The sequence below is a fragment of the Nycticebus coucang genome, chromosome 23 (genome assembly GCF_027406575.1).
Source record: "Nycticebus coucang isolate mNycCou1 chromosome 23, mNycCou1.pri, whole genome shotgun sequence".
Classification (NCBI taxonomy): domain Eukaryota; kingdom Metazoa; phylum Chordata; class Mammalia; order Primates; family Lorisidae; genus Nycticebus; species Nycticebus coucang.
The window spans coordinates 34,028,227-34,036,184 of NC_069802.1; the positions used below are offsets into that span (position 1 = coordinate 34,028,227).

Here is a 7,958-nt window from a genome sequence, read left to right on the forward strand (position 1 = left end):
CTGTTCTATAAAATAATTATAATAACGAGAAAAAAATTCATAGTTTATTGGCATCCAATGTTCAGAGCCTATTCATGATTTTTCGGTTATTCTAATGATGTGTTTTCTAGGAAAACAAGTCCAGAATCATGGGATGCATTTGTTTTTAATGTACGTTTACTCCAACTTTTGTCTGGAACTTTCCATTAGTAGTTGACTTTTATGACTTTGACACCTTGGTAGATTATGAGCCATTTATTGTGCAGAACATTTTTCAGAGTGGGTTTGATCAGACTCAGGTGCACTTTCATCAGGAAAAGTGATCAGGAACAGTTTCATCTGGAGCATGGCTGGAGTGATGCTTCCTAGAGGGTCCACATAGTTTGGATTGGTCACAAGAGTGATGACCTTCACTTTAGTCACTGGATTTAGGTGGTGTCTGCTTACATATAAAATTATACACCTCACTTGTCATTTCCAGGGTAAGATGGCTCCAGTGCGTGTGTTGAGAACCTGGAGCCAGAATGCTGGGCAGCTTATTTGTGTTCGATATTTTCAAATATATAGTAATGCACATGTTTTGAAGGCAAATTATGTGTGTTTCTTTGGTTATCCTTCATTCAAGCATAGCCATCCACATCACCTATTGAAAACAACTGCTGCTTTACATGGACAAGTTGTTTAGTTCAAACTCTCGGACATTGGAGAAGGGATTAGAGAAGTAACTAGTAATGAATGGTATGTAAAAGAAGGAAATACAGTGTCTCAGTTTGATAGCATCTACGAAGTACAAAGTGATGAAGCTTCCGTGACCATCACTAGTCGTTATGATGGAGTCATTAAAAAGCTCTATTATAATCTAGATGATATCGCCTATGTGGGGAAGCCATTAGTAGACATAGAAACAGAAGCTTTGAAAGATTCAGAAGAAGATGTTGTGGAAACTCCTATTGTGTCCCATGAAGAACACACGCACCAAGAGATCAAGGGCCAGAAAACACTGGCAACTCCTGCAGTTCACCACCTTACAATGGAAAACAACATTAAACTGAGTGAAGTTGTTGGCACAGGAAAAGACGGCAGAATTCTTAAAGAAGATGTTCTCAGCTATTTGGAAAAGCAGACAGGAGCTCTATTACCTCCTTCACCAAAAGCTGAAATTGTGCCACCTCCACCAAAACCAAAAGACATGACTATTCCCATACCAGTATCCAAATCTCCGGTATTCATAGGCAAAGACAAAACTGAACCCATTAAAGGCTTTCAAAAAGCACTGGTCAAGACAATGTCTGCAGCCCTGAAGATACCTCACTTTGGATATTGTGATGAGGTTGACCTTACCGTGCTGGTTAAGCTACAAGAAGAATTAAGAAACATTGCTTTAGCTCATGGAGTTAGTCACCTTTTTGCCCTTCTTCTTAAAGGCTTCTCATAACATTGAGATAGCAATGGATACTGAGCAGGGTTTGATTGTCCCTAATGTGAAAAACGTTCAGGTCTGCTCTATATTCGAGATCACCACTGAATTGGATCGCCTCCAGAAACTGGGCTCTGCAGGTCAGCTCAGCACTGCTGATCTTACAAGGGGGACATTTACTCTACCCAACATTGGATGGATTGGTGGTACCTATGCCAAACCACTGATATTGCCACCTGAAGTAGCCATTGGAGCCTTTGGATCAATTAAGGCCGTTCCCCAATTTAACCAGAAAGGAGAGGTGTATAAGGCATAGATAATGAATGTGAGCTGGTCCGCTGATCACAGAGTTATCGATGGTGCTGCAATGTCACGCTGCTCTAATTTGTGGAAATCCTACTTAGAAAATCCAGTTCTGATGCTACTAAGTCTGAAATGAAGACTGATAAGACATTCTTGAACTTTCTGAATGTCCAAAGAGTTTGTAAAGCCTCCCTGTGCCAGCTCATGTTTATCTTTCTTATTTGTAATATAAATGATTTGTTTTCTATGATTAAGGTTCTAAGGCACGATATTTATCACGGGTCTATTAGACTTTTTACTGACAATGAATAATGGTGTAATGGTTCTCCTGGAGCTGTCACATTTTATAGGTCAGAGTGTGACTTCTTAATAGTACGGTGCTATGGTCGTTGTGTCAATGGATTAAAAAATGGCAACAATAACAAAATTAGTGTTACAAAAGGACAGGCAGCCATAAATATACAGTATTTGCCTATTATTTTCTTAGCTGACTCAATAAAATGTTTCAATTCTACTTAATTGGGAAAAGGAATTTATATACAAAAAATATTTTCCATTTCCCTACAATGATGCTAATTGTTGTATAAAATAAGTGCAATTATATTTACTTTTAAAAAAGATATCCAGGTATAGGGCGGCGCCCATAGCTCAATGGGTAGGTCGCCGGCCACATATGCCAAGGCTGGCAGGTTCAAATCCAGCTCTGGCCAGCTAAACAACAATGACAACTGCAACAACAACAAAAAATGTAGCCAGGCCTTGTGGCAGGTGCCTGTAGTCTCAGCTACTTGGGAGGCTGAGGCAAGAGAATCACTTAAGCCCAAAGAGTTTGAGGTTGCTGTGAGCTTTGACGCTACAACACTCTACAGAGGGCAACAAAGTGAGATTCTGTCTCAAAAACAGACAAAAAGGAAAAAAAAGATATCCAGGTACATATTCTTGCGCTGTATAGAGAATATCAAGTGTTTTATTGGTGCAAATTAACATGTTTTAAAAGGGGAAACTATAACCTGGTCTTAAAATTTTTTAATTATAGTTTTATAACAGCATAACACAATGTCCAAATCATTGGCCCCCAGGACATTACTCTTAATATCCAGCTTTTATGCAGATCTCTGGGGATACACTGAGAAACTGTGAAAACCAGGTAATCCTATTTCCAATCTGAAAGAAAAGCAGCGGTCTTTTGGAAAATAAACCAGTAAAGCAGACACCAGTTTTGGACACAAACCATTATAACTTACTAAATGTTTGATATCAGATAAACCACTTTTCTGAAACTAATTTTTTTATGTATAATTTGAAGAACTTGAATTGTATTTTAGTATGCCTTGTAGAAATTTTCAGTCTAAACTGCTCATAATGGCCTTAACTTCTTGTTTTACAGAAAATTATTAAGTTCCTGTCCCATGCCTGAGTCTGGCCTCCAATCTGAGTTCAGAGAGAGGAATATTATATAAATTGTACTCAGAAGGACAGACAGAGCATACTCGGGAAGGCTGCAATAAAATGTGTTATCTGTGATACAATTGAACTTGATTAGATCATTGTGCTGTGACAGGGAAGGAGACTGACCCGACGGATAAAGAATATGTAGGAAAAAAAGATTTTCTTTTCCTGATATCTTTTATGCTGAAGACACCACTGGATTGACTGTGTCTTTTTAAACTTTCAGACAGATCAATGTTCTGTACTTTCAGGTGAATCATCAGAGCCCTTTGAAACAATGTAACTGCTTCGTTCTCACAGGATGCTATGACAAGAAAGCAAAGGCACCAAGAAACCACAGCTGATACCGACATGTGTATCTCACTAGATGCTTTCCTACGTAGTGACAATAGTATCTATTGGCAATATATATACTAATATAACATGTATTGCATAATGAATTTTTAGTTAAAAATATTGCAATTACCCTTGCAATTTGCCCTCTTGTTTTTAACAATCCGTCTTAGACATCTTTTCATCTCTTTTTAATGACTGCATCTATTCATTCACACCTTCCACAAATATTTATTTGTTGGGTTCCTAGTAAATGCAGGCACTTTAGCAGGTTTTGTAGATAAAACAATGATCTGCATAGAAGAATTCCTTTCCTCAAAGAGCTTATATCCTCATGCAGATGGATAAAATTGAACATGTCAACAAATGAATGTACACTATGTCAGATGGCTCTAAGTGCCACAGAGAAAGACAGGCGGGGTCAGGTGACCAGGGAGTGTGGTTTGGGAGTGGTAGTGGGACAGGGACATCTGAACAGAAATTTGGAATCATGCAGAAAGAGGAAGAACAAAGGGTTACAGTCTGATTGGGGGAGGAAACCAGGTTGCCAATGTGGTGCATCAGAAAGAGAGAACGGAAGACAGAGAGGGGACAGAGGAAAATGCTCAGAAATCCTCTGCATGGATGGGATGTAATTTATCTCAGTTTTCCTTCTGCTGCTGAGCCCTGAGGCTCACCAGGTCCCTGTTTGCCTGCACCGTTAATGCTGCAATTAACTTCTCGGTGAAATGTCTGGGTAGGTATTTCTAGAGCATAAATTCTCCAAAATAGAATTGCTAAGTTAAAATATACATATTTTATTTTTCAAGAACTATCTGCACATTGATATATTCTTCCACAAACTCCTGAAATCAGATACTTGGTGTGATAGACAGAGGAATGGTCTCCTGTTGATATTCACACCCTAATGCCCAGAATTTGTGATGGTGCTACCTTACATGGCAAACAGGACTTCTCAGAGGTTATTAAATTAGAACTGTTGAGATGGAGGGATCATCCTGTATTATCTGAGTGGGCTCAATGTCACTGCAAGGTGAGAGAGACAAAGGCAAGTGAGTCAGTGTTAGAGGGATGTGGTGTGGGAAAGACTCCACTGGCCATTCACAAATGGAAAGGCCAGCAGTCCCTAGAATCCAGAAAAGAAAAGAAAGTAGATTCTCTTCTAGGACCTCCTGAAAGAAATATGGCTGTGCCAACACCTAGATTGTAACCCAGGAGACCATTTCAGTCTTCAGATCTCCAGAATGGTGACATAATACATTGTGTTTCTTTCTGTAAGCCATTAAGTTTATGATGCGTGGTTACAACAGCAGCAGGAGATTAATGCCCTTGGCAAGGCTCACTTCTAGCAGGGCACAGAATGGGCTGAAGTGCACATTCTGGAGATGGGTGCTGAGTTCAAGTCCCGGCCTCACCACTTAATATCTGGTAGAGTGCAAGTGGATTCTTTAATATCTCCACATTTATATTTCTTCATTTTAAAATTGGGGATGATGTTAATAATAGCACTGACTTCATACTTCCATGTTTGCTTCTGTGCTTTTTTTTTTAAGGATAAAATGAGTTAGTGTATGAAAGAATGCTTAGAGGAAAGAGTCTTGTGCAGAATCTCCTCATAATAGTCAACTATTTTATTGTAATCACATACCAATTTCATTTTTCTCTTTTATTAAATAGAACAAATACTAAATTTGTAGCACTATTATATGACTTTTTTATTACATACAGCAAATACAAACATCTGAGTATATTTATAAAAGCGACAATCCTGACTCTTATTTTTTCCTTATGTGTGTGAGTAGAGGTGTACATATACACAGACGTGCACACACACCACACACGCACACAGCTGCACTCACATGCACCCATGTGCACTCATGCACACATATGCACGCATGTACTATGCACATACACACACACAAACATGCTCACACACATGTAGACATCAACATGCAAAAGCACTACACGCTAAAAATAGAATAACAGACATGCTCCATAAGTGTTATTTTGAGCTTCTCAGCACTGGAATAGAACTCATGGTGACTTCAGTTCACTGAAGGCCAAGAATATCTGCTCCTTTCCCTCTGCATTTCATCCAAAAAAACAGAAAAGAAAACACAGCCAGGAAAAACAGTAAGTCTTAGTCATGCCCAAGGGCCGATCCATCTCACAAAAGCACCCTCCCTCGGCATTTATTTTTTCATCCCTTTTACTGGGAGCAGATATTTCCCTAACAGAACCAGAATTGTTTCCTTTTCTTGGACCATGAGGCTCTCAAAAGGCCTTTCTCCCAAACTGCCGGAGACTTGCGTTTCCATTGTATTGGTGTCTTCTGGGGTGCTAGAAATGAAGGCGGGGTGTCATCTCCTCATCACAGTGAATCACTGGTTCCATGAAGTTCTTTGGTCTGGATTGTGGTGGGCTCAAAGCATGGGACTATTGGCCACTCTGTCAAACTCCCTCCGTGGGAATCAGCAGCTGCTGTCCTCCTTGTGAATCTGGGCCTATTGTGCTCAACCTCCTGCTGAGAGAGGCGGGACATGAGCATCAAACGATTCAAAGAAACCTGCCGTGGAGAAATGGGAACCACAGGAGGACCCGATATTTGTCCACCTTGTAAACTCTATGACCCCTGCCATGCACTGGCAATGACCATGTTCAGCTCATTGTCATATAGGTATAGATGTGGGTACAGGCTCTTCCTTCTCTACGATGTTCTAAACTTGTAATATCAGCACCCTCACCTTTCTATTCAGACCTGAGTGTAGCTCAGGTACATAATAGGAACTCAATAATTTATTGATAACTGATTAAATTAATCACCTAGACTCACATTTTAAGTTATAAGGCACAGGCACCAGGCAAACAATGGTATTATGTTTCTAAATATCTGCCCCAGTTTCTCAGAAACACCAAAATTTATAGTTAAAATGAATAACAAGTGCCATTGTTTGCTGTAGACAGCAGTGTCTTACAGAACCTCTTTGAGTATTGTCAGAGAGATGACGCTCCGTGTGTCCCTACCTGTTTCTTGTTTCTGAGGTCCCTTCCAGAGGGATTGCCTGGTGCCTGCATTCGAGGTGGGACAGCATGTCACAGAGCAGGTGTGTGTAGTTTCTTTAAATATCTGTGCACCACATATGAAAACACTTAACAGGTGTTATTGTGCATGGGTGACTCTGTTAATTCCACAGCTTTACTAAAACAGTTTAATTAGAAGCTATTAGAGGTGATAATGAATTTGCCAGGTTTTTACATAACCGTTGAGGATTTTATAAAGAAGAGAATCTAGTTCTCCGAGGGCAAGCAGGTGAAGGTGCTCCTTGGGGATGTTCATTCACAGGCTTTTCTCCAGCCACCATTTTCGGCTGCTGTTCTTGATGTGCAAAATAAAACCAGCTATTCATTTGGGGGTATTGGCAAAACATTATGTAGCTTGAACTCTTTAAAAACTGAAAAATAAAAAAATCTAAGAGTGTTACATTTGGATCATCTACGTACTAGTAGAAAATGATCTCTCAGTTATGTCATAAGCATTTTAATATTTATTCCTAACTTCATTGCTCTTTTCCTCTCAAATTCTGTTTTCATCCTACTACAAGTGCGTTCCTTACACAACCAGGTATGATCCTGTTACTTGTCCTGAAAACAATCTTTGGAACCCCAATGTCTAGAAATATTTCTTCCCTAATTTTTTCACTCCATGGTCCGTAGAAAATGATAATATCTGCATGAATCTCAGGGATAAGCAGATAAATTGTGGCTAGAAGCGACTGTCAAGATTTGGCATACATGGTGGGAAACTGCTAGCCTGAAGAAGGTGCCGTTATTGAGCGTGGCTTCCACACCCGCCATGTAACTAAGTCATCGTTCCCCTCTGTGATGGAGCACCAGATCCTGGATTTCCTTTCCTGTATAACACAAACATACATGTTTCAATAAGACAAAATATATGCAGCCATGATTTTAAAAATACTAGGCATGAGCTGATATCAGACAAGGATCCCAAAAAGATGCAAAAGAAATGAGGTGAGCACACGATGGCCCCAGCTGCTTCACAGGGCAGGAGAAGCCAGGTAGAGCTGCGCTGGACTCCCTGAGCAGGGGGCACGGCTGAGTCCAGAGAAGACAAACAGCTACGGTTCCTGAGACACCAAAAGGAACGCAGAGACAGCTGTCCAGAAACGCACAGAAGATACCCCATAGCAGTCAGCCGAGTACCCAGAAGCAAATGCATGTGAGGAAACTACTGACATCTGGGGAAAGAGCCACTGAAAGGACGAGATGGAATAGTGTCCCCTGCTAACACAGGGGCCATGTCTGCTCTCGCCAGCCACAGCAGAAACCTCATGGGTACCGAGGTGTTGGGCAGACTACGTGAAAGGGTCTGGCCTCAGTAGGGAGGAGAAGTTAGCCCTAGTCTCTGTGCCACTTACCAATACTTCAAGGATTGCAAATTTTTCCAGCCTGGATAATG

General features: G+C 40.5%; 1 pseudogene; it reads left to right on the top strand.

Moving 5' to 3' along the window:
- The first annotated feature begins 466 nt into the window (after nt 1–466).
- LOC128576012 (lipoamide acyltransferase component of branched-chain alpha-keto acid dehydrogenase complex, mitochondrial-like) lies at nt 467–1,835 on the top strand (annotated as a pseudogene).
- The last annotated feature ends 6,123 nt before the right edge of the window (nt 1,836–7,958 follow it).